The 13,311-nt window shown below is 36.9% G+C and overlaps 2 long non-coding RNA genes across 2 annotated transcripts; one reads left to right on the top strand and one right to left on the bottom strand.

Moving 5' to 3' along the window:
- Positions 1–623: 623 nt before the first annotated feature.
- On the top strand, positions 624–1,417 carry LOC122143931. The gene is made up of 2 exons (XR_006159439.1): positions 624–685; positions 1,358–1,417. It is a non-coding gene; the product is annotated as an uncharacterized LOC122143931 (long non-coding RNA).
- Positions 1,418–11,553: 10,136 nt separating this feature from the next.
- On the bottom strand, positions 11,554–13,311 carry LOC122143930. The gene is made up of 3 exons (XR_006159438.1): positions 12,796–13,311; positions 12,652–12,718; positions 11,554–12,039 (listed from the first exon to the last, which is right to left on the bottom strand). It is a non-coding gene; the product is annotated as an uncharacterized LOC122143930 (long non-coding RNA).

A 13,311-nucleotide genomic window follows, 5' to 3' on the forward strand; every position in this document is an offset into this window, starting at 1 on the left:
GACAAACATGAAATCTCTCACTAGCCTGCGTTTCAGCCTCACTTTCTTGAAGTTTACTTTTCAGTTAATATACATAACGTTATATATTATTATTATTATTATTAGGGGTTCAAGCACGCAGTGCTGAAACCCTATTGTAATTGTTAAGATTTTTATTATTATTATTATTATTCTTCCGCCTTAAAACTGAACGGGCAGCCCAAACCGTAAGGCCTAGAGAGCTGAAACTTGGTCAAAAGGTAGTAGTCTTGCTCGCTACTCAGGCGCAAAGATCCGGCCCAATCGGCCAGTGGGGGGCGCTACAGCGATCAAAAATGCGTTTTTGCTAATAGCTCCTAAACCGCTTGTGATAGAGCCAAAAATTTAACATTTCTGGAATCCTTGGGTCAAGCGAAATTAAAAACGGTCACTCTGATTTTGGGTCTAGGAGGCCTCGTTTTTTCGCAAATTTGACGTATGTCCAAAACCTACTTTTGCGAACTAGTTATTATTATTATTATTAAATAAATTATATATTATATATTTAGTCTAATTGTAGTTTTTCCAAATATTGTTGTACACAGAATTCTGTGATATTAAAGTAACCGATTACCAGTTCTTTATTTCTGTGGAGAGACTGTAGGTGCTCGTTTTACCATTTTCCGTCCGATGTTACCCAGCGGAGACTCTGGGTTCGTGCCGTAAGGTAAGCTCACACATCGATGATTACTGCCGTATTTACTGCCTTAATGTGGCCACGACGAAACTTTAATGGTGCATGTTTCTTAACACGCTAATGTTACTTTGACGGTCAGATGGAGTTAAAAAGGCTAGCAAGAATAAACGTTTTTCATAACCAAATCAACAGATTAAATACCTTTGTCTTTCTCTTAAAATATCTAAAAGCTTGTTTACTTTGCCACTGTTTAATAGATTAGATCCGCTGCAGTTTTATTAAAGGCTAACGTTACGTCGAGAAATGTGTTTAATTAAAATATTCAAAATAATACCTGGTTTATTGACTTTTATTGTAACTTGTTTGGATATAATTATAGAAAGGGTGGGTCCTGCACCCTGATATTTGTGAACTTGGCTTTTACCCACTTATAATAATATGATTGTATTTGTAAACAGCATTAGTTAAGGCATTAGGTAACAATGATATTAATCTTTGTTATTTTAGTTATAAATGTTTATTTTATTTAATGTGCTATATAAACGTGGACAGATCAATGAAGAAGATTAATGTAAATGCTGAAAAACTCAATTCTAATTTAATACAAATATTTTATTGTGTGATCCCCCTCCCTTGTCATTTTAATCTGTAAAGGTGTTACTTCCATAAAACTAACATTGCTTATTTTGAATTTATCCTTAGACGAGCTGACCGGAAGCCCAGTGTCCATTCTCACATCTGCAGCTGTCATTTTCCTGCAGGGGAAAAAATGCCCCTGTTTTGTTTTTAGTTACCAAACAGAAGTTGTTTTCAGTTTACTTATTTTATGAAAATAAAGATGTTTACTACAACTCTTGCTGTAAGGTTTCTGTGGCTCAATGATTAGAGCATTTTGTTAACTGTGCAAAACGTTGCAAGTTCAATTCCCAGAGAACTTGCTGATATGTATAGCCTGAATACACTGTAAGTCGTCTGTCTGACAAATAACAAAAATTAAATGTTAAACCAGTGCTTCCCAAACCTGTCCTGGAGGACCCCCTGCCCTGCACCTTTTGTATGTCTTCCTTATCTAACACACCTAATTCCACTCATCAGACTAAATTGGGTGTGTCTGCTTAGGGAGACATACAAAATGTGCAGAGCAGGCAGTCCTCCAGGACAGGTTTGGGAACCACTGTGTTAAACTATTCTAACTACACTCCAGTCAGCTCACAGTAATGTGAATGTGAGATAAAATTTACTACACTGGCTCTCACATTGGGGCTTGTGGATTACCAGGTAAAAATATATAGAAAATGTGAACAAAATGAGTATATATGGTTTAATTATAATATATTATAATAAGCAGTTGTTGATGCCATTTCTACAATTATCTTTAAATTCAACATATATAATTATATACAACTATTATATTAAATGTTTGGAATTTAACTGTGTTATGCTTGTTCAGAGATTGTTTGTATAGTTATCTTAAATACATAGAACACTAGCGCGTTTTTTTTTTCTGGCGAATTAGCAAATGGTATGCAAACATACAATCAAACATAATACAGTGAAAGATGATCTTTAAAGTTTATTTGGGGCACAATGATCAGGCATAATGATCTTTATCACAAAGAAAATAATATTAAGGTTTATATAAACTAACAAAATTAATAAAACATTAACACAAGATGAAAAATATCAGAGAGGCACGCATAAACAAAATTAGTTTCTAACATTTTTGGAAAAAACGAATGGGCAATATTTCTCATGAAAAAGTGGATAAGTGTTCATACACAGCGCAGATCAAAATGAGCGAGCGTGTTTTTTAAATAAAGTTTGATGATGACGTTGATCCGCCACCATGGTGTGCTGTAGTCCGTTTATAGCCTACCGTTAGCATTTTATATCTGACGGCTTTATTTAGGCTTCAAAATGTATACATTTTGGATTAACTTGTAAAGATTATCTTGATAGACAAAACGTGTAAGGGTCATAACTCTTTGTTGAACACAGACACAGATCTTATTTTTTGCGATTTTCCAAAAGTCTATGGGGAAAATGCATAGGCTTTTCGACGAGGGAACCCATGCGCCGCTAACTTCCGGGTTGTCCTACAAAGTGACGTCATAACTTCGGCACTCTATTTCGCTTGGGTGAGTGTGGAAAATATGACGTCATTGCGGTGTTGCAAGAAGTTCGCTTTGAGTGCACGTGAACTCATTGCACAGCATTTTTTATAACTTTCCGTATAACTCCGCATCCGAACATGCACGAGTTCAGGGCGATTCTAGCCGAACATGCACGTCTGTCTTCATTGTTTATTGGTAACACTTTAGAATGCTGTTCTGGAATTCATTAATAACTACTCAAGATCAAATCCTTCAATATTGAAATTCTAATAACTATTACCTACTAAAGGAATTGCTGACAAATTAAATAATAGCATCTAGTTGAATAATGAAAGTGAATAATTATAGTTCTGTCATGACAACTCTCTGAGGGATTGGCATGGTAATGTACATTACAATGTTAATGTATTTGGTCTTGGCAGAACATATCTGCTACACTGCTGCTACTGCTGTGGCAGAGCGAGTACTGAGACTTGCTACTGCTAATACATCCACAACATGCTGCAATAAGCATGTAAGAAAAACTGCTGCTGCACATAAAGCATATGAATAACTCCCATATAACATACATAAATCACCCCGTAGCAGATCGATAGAGGTGGAGCTTAGGAAGGTGGAGGGTTTCTGAAGTGTGCTGCCAACTGCTACAGCAAACAAAAGACAGGTATTTGAATATTGAGAAGCGAGCTCATTGGCTACCGATACAAGAGAGAACCAATCAGCTGCCATGTGACAATGATATCACCAGGTCAGATTGAGCTAGGGTCCCACTTTATATTGTGTCCCTAATACTGGTGTACTTACATAGTAACTAAATGTGTACGTAGTATGTAACCACAGTGTAAGTACACATTGATACATAGTAACTACAGCTGCAATATTTTTGTAAATACATACATGTAACAACCCTCAGGGTGGTTTGTTTAAATACAAATGTGTAACAGGACATTGGTAACAACACTTTTTTTTTTCACTTCACTAAGTAGGCCTACTTGTGTAACAGTAATTATATAACTACATTTTATTACAACATGTATAAGAGTAATTAGAACCATTTGATCCAGGGGGTGGAGATGGGTAGGTTTAGAGGTAGAAATGGAATCCAGGGGGTGGAAGTGGGTAGGTTTAGGGATAAGTAAAGTGGGAGGAGTTGGATCTCGAATTGGAGTTAGTGCACCACTGTAATACCAGTGTACTTACATGGTAACTCCTCAGGAACTGTCCACTTAATATAAAGTGTAACATTCTGGACATAAGCACAATTTGTATGTAAAACCTAACTTACTGGCCACTGCTGTGTAACATCAGAGTAATTACATGATAAATCTAATATAAAGTGTACGCTTTCTTTACCAAAAAGTGCTGTTAGTCCTGTTACACATTTGTACTTTAATTACCAAAAAGTGTTGTTACCAATGTCCTGTTATACATTTGTACTTACACATACCATATATTGGGTTGTTACATATGTGTAGTTACACAAACATTAGAGCTGTAGATACTATGTACCAATGTGTACTTACACTGTGGTTACATACTATGTACACATCTAGTTACTATGTAAGCACACAGGTATTAGGGAAACTTTATATAAAGAGGGACCAAATCATATTTTTTTTAGGTTTTTGTTAGGTTTTGGATAGTAATTCCTTCAGATGTTATAACATTTGAGTAATTACTAGAGGGTTACATTGGTGTTCACTTAGAATACTGTTCCAAATGGCTGGTAATTCCTTTAAAAGGAACTACTAGTTGGTTATTATTAATGGGCTACCATCATTTTTATTGTCATAATTTTCTTTTTAAATTATAGTTAGTAAATAATCTCTGTAAATAACCAATAAAATGTACTATTTATTAACAGTTTATACAAATTACATAATCATAGCTATTGCCTATTGATTATGTAAATGGTTAAATTTTAAAGTAGTGGCTACACTTTTAATTTGCCTTGCATTACTCCTTGATTAGTTATACTTTATGAAACTGTAAATGTTTTTAGTAGTTGTCTGACAGGTCTGCAAAATATGAGTAGTTATTGTTTATCTAATAGTGAACCAACTACATTCTTCTACAACTCAGTTATGTTACTTGCCAATTCATTAATCAGGTTTTCCTTTTTCATATGTGTAGGTTCACTCCATGCTGTGTTTGCAGCTGACACTGTAGGAATACCCCCCAGGTGTGACAACTGTATGAAGACACATAGAAAAAAGACAATTCATTCGCTGTTGGTGCAGACGCGCTGTGTGTAAGTCTGCTTTATGCTGAATCACGCATGCGCAGTATCATCAGCTTCTTGGTTCTCAAATCGGACTCGTCCGACAGAAACGGTTCTCGGTTCAGTGTACTGGTGATCCGAAAACCGATGCAATCGGTTCTTGACTCGAGAACGAGAACCGCTCTAACCGGCACGCTGCAGTTCAGTATCATGAGCTTTTGCGCTTCTTGTCCGGTGAGTGACTACGTTCCGCCCATTTAAAAATAATAAATGCGCGTCCTTGAAAGCGCGCCGTTTTCTAACGTAGCCTATTTACTTTAACTTCTTAGGTAATAATATCAATGGTATGATGTTTCAAATGCGTCATCAGATGCGAAAATACAAAACATATACATATATTTAATTGTTTTTTTCAAAATTATCGCTAGGAATAGTTTGGCAGTCGCTGGACATTGGTGGGGACACGGCCCTGTCGTCCCCACCTAATTCTACGCCCCTGCCCTACGATGAGCATTAACTACTTTTAAAAAATGCGGGTCAGGAAGCGGGTTGGGTACAATATTTTATTTTTATATTTTTTGTGGTCCGAGTTGCGGGCGGGTTAGTTGAAAACGTCGGTCGGTTGCGGGTTGTTTATACATTGATCCACGCATCACTGGTTACCACAGTAAACATGGTAAATACGACCGCTTGAAGAAATCAGACGTCAGCTTCTTATTCTCTATAACAATCGTGTAGTAACATATTTTATCTGTCATAAGTCTCGTCTCGATAGTTTAGCTCCACGTAGCTTATGTCATAAAAATATATTAATGTTTTTTGTTCGTTAGCTTTTATAAAAATAGAGAAATTATCATTCATTCTAAATGTGATGTGACTAAAAATAAACAAAAACAGTCTCGACTGAATAAGCAGGCTATTTTCATAATGCTGAAGCGTTAAAAATAAATAAATAAAATAGAAATACCTTTATTTGTGTGACAAATTTTCAAGCCTGATAAATTAATTCATTATGCTCAATGTATCACTTATAGTAAAACATTGATGCTTTTAAATTTAAATATTTAACAAAGCATGCAAACAAAAGGCCGCTGTTATCGTGTTGCCAATTGACCCATCATAGCCACATGATAGGCTTATCTTATCACATGTCTAAATTATTTCAGAATAGGGCAGGGTATTAATGTGAGCCTTGTTAAACCATCATCACAAGGAAACCACTTTGGTGTGTCCAAATTTTTGACCATGAGAGCAGTACACATCCCAGATTTACCAAATTTGGGAGATTTTCTCTCAAGTCATGGTCTCAGGCCGGGGGAATGGAGGATACATGCTCAGACTGTAAGTCTGATTTGGCAGAAAATTGAGTGAAGTTAGATCTGTTGGCTTCTAGCTAACAGCTCAGTGACTTCTGGCTGTCTCTAGCTTGTTCTGACTTGGGTTTGGGGCACAGTATGGCGTACTTCAGCTTAGTATGTGTAAAGTTTAGGTTTGGCCTGTTAACAGGGCTCTTTGGTGGATTTTGGTCTCTCACCTGGAGTGAAAGAGACCATTTTGAATGCAAGGACTCCCTCCACTTGGGGGTTGTATTCTGGTCCTTGTCCGGTAAAGGTTGATTGGCGACAAAAGATGTATCCCTAAGGCTGCTTCTACTGGTTTCTGCTCTCAAGTCATGGTGTTGCAATCATTTCTCCTCTGCCTTTTATGTCACAAGAGAATGAAAGACTCAACAGGCTTTGTTCTGTAAGGTCATTGAAGATTTACATTTACTGTACCAAACAATTCAGTACACTGTAAAACATTTCAAGTCGGTTAAACTTAGAAACGAATGTTCACCTGCTGCCTTAAAAACATGAGTTAACTCAACTTAAATATACTCTTTGTTTCAACTCAAAATGGTGTGTTTTACAAGTTATCTAGCTAATAAACATTCATTATTTCAACTTGATTCTCTGAGTTTAAACAACTTACTGTTACATTGTCAAATGTTGTTTCAACTTGATTCTCCAAGTTAAGACAACTTATTAGGTTAATTATTGAAAACTCATAATCAACATAAATCATCTGATCAAAAATATTTTTATAGTAAAAAGTTCAGTTGCATAAATGTAACATTGGTTTCATGATACTAAACGGTTTCATTGTTACCAAGAATTTTACAAACATTTCATAATTTAAAGATTTAAAAATTTAAAGAACAGAATGAAAAGTAACAATAAGTGCAGTTCAGAATGCATGAAATCAATCTAGTGTGCTGGAGAAACTGGTTCCCACAGTCAAGTCCTGCAAGTCCTGCATTATATGGAATCAAGAATTGTTAAATTTTAGTGGTATCTAAAATTTTGGGTGTCATAACATTTATTGCACTACAAGGATACATGGTTCAAAAACAATAACTATTTTATTAATTTATTACTTTTTTTGTGGTGGGGGCAGTGAAAATTGATTCAGCTAAAAGTCATCTAAAGCTTATTGCTTTTAATTAACAGCTAGTTTACATAAAGATTAAAATATAATGGAAGATCGGCAGACGAAAAGCTGTTAGTGGATGAGGAAAATTACATCATGTCTACACCAGATGGGTCAAAAGCAAAACAGAACCAATTTCATTCAATGACGCCGACTATACAGGATACAGAAAATAGACTTAAGCTCAGTACTATTCATATTCTATTTCTGACGTACTTCACTAGCTTGAGGAAACAAAAGGACAAATGGATGTAGAAATAAGGTAAGGTTTTGGAAATGTTTGCTATGAAGCGTCTGGTTTGAACTGTGTGTTTTCATCTTTGGAGAGCTTTCCGAAGAGCCACAGCATTATGAATAAGATGATTATTTATTTTTAACAGAATCTCAGAGCGTGTCGAAGGATTGTTTGTTTGGGGCATTTCACAGGCATACGTGAACCTCAAATTAATTTAAATCAGCCATGTCACTACCCGTTTAAGCAAATACATAATTTCCTTGTAATTTATCTTGCTGTGAATGTCCGGGTTGGCACTGGTTACCTGTCTTTCATTGAAAAGCGTAGGCTATCTGTCCCTGACTACAGAGATGAGCGGCTCGTCACCAATGATTTCCTTTCTTCGCTAAAAAAAAGGTTGCAGTCATCAGTTCATCAAGAAGCTACAGGTGTGGATCACACTTTTGGACCTCTAAAAGCATGGTCTTCCTATTCTCCTCTAAAGTGACTGTAGATAGTCCTTCAGGTAGATTTGGCAAGTAGTGGATTTCTCCCTTCTTTGATTTCTAGACTGCCTTGCAGCTTGTCTGTCCGTGCTTTCTCTTATTTATAACAACTTCAGGGCATCCTGCTGCCATCAACTTTTGACGGTAATTGCCCATCTTGAATTTTAAACTGAAAACCCAGCAGTACCATCCTTTGGCAGAACCTGGCTCTTCAAGACAAGGGTGCTTTGCTACAAGAGCTTTGGCTACACTTTCATACTGATCCTTACTAGGATATGGAGTGTATTTTGATATCATATCAGCCATTTTGGGGGGAGAACAAACATATACACTCAAGACAGATAGTGTTTATAGTTTCACATTCAACAATATTCACATGCTCGGATGAGAAAACATGCTCCACTGACAGACGCGCAGAGATGGTGTGATAACCGCAAATATAACGGTGTGCTAAGCTAACTTTGTGTTTTCTGTTCTTAAACCCTCAACGAAACTTAAATGAAGCATGTGTCTCTAAATAATTAGCTATCTAATAAGGTATAATCTCGGATAACTCGGGGTATTATCTGCGCTTACCTCCCGTCGTGAATGCAGTGATACATTTAAAGTAGGGATGTCAATTTTCGATCATTTCCATGATCGATCGTCGTTTAGATTAACGATCAATTAATCGTTAACCTTAATGCTGCAAAATGCGTCTATTGCAGCGGCGCAGTCACCGGCATGACAAGATGTGCAAAAGCCACACACACAAACGCTTTCTCACTTGAATTAAGTCAAGTCAAGTCATCTTTATTTATATAGTGCTTTAAACAAAAAAGATTGCGTCAAAGCAACTGAACATTAATTAGGAAAACAGTGTCAATAATGCAAAATGACAGTTAAAGGCAGTTCATCATTGAATTCAGTGATGTCATCATGCAGCTCAGTTCAGTTTAAATAGTATCTGTGCAATAATTTGCAATCAAGTCAACGATATCGCTGTAAATGAAGTTTCCCCAACTAAGCAAGCCAGAGGCGACAGCGGCAAGGAACCAAAACTCCATCACTGACAGAATGGAGAAAAAACCCTTGGGAGAAACCAGGCTCAGTTGGGGGGCCAGTTCTCCTCTGACCAGACAAAACCAGCAGTTCAATTCCAGGCTGCAGCAAAGTCAGATTGTGCAGAAGAATCATCTGTTTCCTGTGGTCTTGTCCCGGTGGTCGTCTGAGACAAGGTCTTTACAGGGGATCTGTATCTGGGGCTCTAGTCCTGGTCTCCGCTGTCTTTCAGGGCTGTAGAGGTCCTTTCTAGGTGCTGATCCACGATCTGGGCTGGATACATACTGGATCCGGGTGACTGCAGTGACCCTCTGACTTGGATACAGACTGGATATGGTGGCTACGGTGACCTCGGAATAAGAGAGAAACAGACTAATATGAGTGTAGATGCCATTCTTCTAACGATGTAGCAAGTACATCGGGTGTTATGGGAAGTGTTCCCAGTTCCGGTTTACCTAATTAATGCAGCCTAAAAAACCTTTAACGGATTTGGATATTAGAAGTGTATTAGTATGTTATGTGTAAGCCAGGTTAAAGTGATGGGTCTTTAATCTAGATTTAAACTGCAAGAGTGTGTCTGCCTCCCGAACAATGTTAGGTAGGTTATTCCAGAGTTTGGGCGCTAAATAGGAGAAGGATCTGCCACCCGCAGTTGACTTTGATATTCTAGGTATTATCAAATTGCCAGAGTTTTGAGAATAGAGCGGACGTGGAGGACTATAATGTAACAAAAGCTCGTTCAAATACTGAGGTTCTAAACCATTCAGGGCTTTATAAGTAATAAGCAAGATTTTAAAATCTATACGATGTTTGATAGGGAGCCAGTGCAGTGTTGACAGGACCGGGCTAATATGATCATACTTCCTGGTTCTAGTAAGAACTCTAGCTGCTGCATTTTGGACTAACTGGAGTTTGTTTACTAAGCGTGCAGTACATCCACCCAATAGAGCATTACAATAGTCTAACCTTGAGGTCATAAACGCATGGATTAACATTTCTGCATTTGACATTGAGAGCATAGGCCGTAATTTAGATATATTTTTGAGATGGAAAAATGCAGTTTTACAAATACTAGAAACGTGGCTTTCTAAGGAAAGGTTGCTATCAAATAGCACACCTAGGTTCCTAACTGATGACGAAGAATTGACAGAGCAGCCATCAAGGCTTAGACAGGGTTCTAGGCCATTACATGCAGAGCTTTTAGGCCCTATAATTAACACCTCTGTTTTTTCAGAATTTAGCAGTAAGAAATTACTTGTCATCCAGTTTTTTATATCGACTATGCATTCTGTTAGTTTTTTAAATTGGTATGTTTCACCAGGCCACAAAGAAATATAGAGCTGAGTATTGTGGAATTACAAATTTATAAAAAGTTAAATCTAGGTTCCAATAAAATAGTAGACATTTTGAGGTAATAAAGCTGACATATCCAAGAAGATCAAATCAGGAAAATCAGGTTTCTGAGACATTAACCTTTTGTCTTCATGCACTTCCTGACTATAGTGCAAGGTCCCAAGATAAAGGTGCCTGCTAAACTCAAGGCACAGTTGTGCCTTTGTCTCTATGCTAATGTGAAGTTATCAGCCATACTATCAGGCACCTCTGTATTTAAATGACACTGTTATGCTGACAAGATTAAAGATGGGGAAATGACCAGTATCAGGCCGATCCCTGTATTGCATTTGCATGTTTTGTTTAGGTTGTCTCCACCTCTGTGTATCCTGCCCCCTTGAAATGTATATAAACTACAATGTATTAATGACTAGTTAGACTTTTGATGACTGTAGCGCTAAGCAGAGCGTTCTCAATAAAGAATTCTGCTGAAGATTACCCAAGAGTCTCCTGGTCTTCGCTTCTGAGTTTCCAACAGTAGCATCAGCATAACAGTGAAAGCTAACACCGTGTTTCCTGATGATATCTGCCAAGGGTAACATGTAAAGCGTGAAGAGTAACGGCCCTAGTACTGAGCCTTGCGGTACTCCATACTGCACTTGTGATCGATATGATACCTCATCATTCACTGCTACGAACTGATGGCGGTCATATACGTACGATTTAAACCATGCTAATGCACTTCCATTAATGCCAACAAAGTGTTCTAGTCTATGCAAAAGAATAGTGTGGTCAATAGCGTCAAATTAGATGGGTTTTAGTTTGAATAAAATGCTAGTAGCAGGATTATAAAATGAATAGATGGGATTACGATTATTTGATAAAATGAAGAGAGAGCGCCATACGTTTGAGGTCATTTTACTTTGTTGACTGTTTCCCGCACGGTTATTGTGCATGTCTCATTTGGCACAAATCCAAATGTTAATAGTTAAACTATTTGTAACCCACTTCTGAGGATGTACACCCTAGGTTCGTAGGAGCTGAGAAGTACAGTAATAACCAAGCAACACCAGTGTAACGTTTTGAAATGTGTAACCCTTTAGTTCAACAAAATATTTCAACACTTCACAACAATTGTGTACACACCACCTATGGGCCCAAAATAAATTTTGAATAAAATAAAATAAAATGTCCTTCTTGAAAATGTTCCTTGGAAATCGTCCTTAGGAATTCCAGAGTTCAATCCAGAGTTCAAGTCAGTAAGTAAAAAGGGAAAAATCTAAGTCAAGGGTAAATACTCGAAAGGGAAAATCTCGTTGGTGCCGGTTCGGTGAACTGACACAATCCTACCACAGGCTTCCGGAATGCTGTGGTAGAGGTTCACGGCTCATTGGGAAGGCTCGCCATCTATGGATCAATGGTTCACCTGATATGATTCAAGGACTGGAGCTTCTGGAACTTCTGCTCGCTTCATAAAAAGACCTGACCTGTATATAGAACAGGTTCAGTCCAGAATCAATGATATCAACTGGTTCTTGAAGTGTTGTACAACATTATATTACAGTTCAGAAAATATCATAGCTTAGTACACATGAAGAAAACAATAGCTATTTATAATAACTATTAAAGTCAGAATATACCATTTTAACCTTATGTCATTACAATGAAATGTAATTGTAGGAACACATTGTACTAATGAACTTTTCTCTCTGTTTTTAATCCCTTTTTACATAGGATTTTATAGATTTTGGATCAAAATAAATTAATTACATTTTTAAATTGAAACCCATTTATATGAAATACAGCATTTGCTGATTTAACCACTTTAAATAACTTAAAATGTTATTTTATATACTCCTGTATGTAACTTTAACCTTTAGTCACATATATACCACAATGTAAAAATGTTACAAAAGTATATTTTTGTAATACATGCCAATTTAGTTTACATTTCTCCTTAAACCATGAAATAAATGTCTTTTATCATGTTACATTCCTTCAAAAACAACAGAAAATGTTGAATAATCACTAATTGGAGCTATCCTGACCACCTCGTGGTTTTTTCCACACACACACAATCATTGAACACTTTAGCTTACCAAGAGAGGATTTTCAATATAAGAAGCCAGGACAGATAAAAATGATTTCTGGATGGCTCTCGAACTTCTAAAACAAATATACAGGTGTTTACATAACAAACTAAATCATATTTAACTGTCAGGAAAACAGACAGGTTTTCATACCTTTTCTTCACGGTTTGTTTTCTCAACTCGTGGGAGAACCCGAAGCAGCGCTCCATCTGATTTTAGCGGTGTTATGCGAACGGAAATATTTTAATGTGCTACTTCCGGTTTCCCGCAAAATAAAATGTATTTTTCAAAATAAAAGCCCCATTACTCATAACGTAAAGTATGAGCAAATAATGATAATAATTAAATACAATTAACTGGTTAACCCGTTTTTTTAGGCGGGTTACATCCTCCTCCTCTTAATTAACATGAGTCCCTTCATGTTCGTGCAAGGACAGGAGCACCTTCAAATGTTTCAACCAAAACTTTGTTAAACCCATCTAATATAGTTTGTGCAAATGAAATCAAAGGTTTACCAAGCTGTGGATAAGTAAACTTAACAGGTGGCTTTCTCAACCGTTCAGATCTGCGTATTTGGTCAGCAGTCTGGTTGTTTGGAGCATCAAGATCTGCTAGCTCAAAAGAACTGGCATCTTGTTCAGCTTTGTCCATTTCAGAAGATTGTCTCTG

This window comes from Cyprinus carpio, unplaced genomic scaffold (assembly GCF_018340385.1).
Source record: "Cyprinus carpio isolate SPL01 unplaced genomic scaffold, ASM1834038v1 S000006534, whole genome shotgun sequence".
NCBI classification, from domain to species: Eukaryota; Metazoa; Chordata; class Actinopteri; order Cypriniformes; family Cyprinidae; genus Cyprinus; species Cyprinus carpio.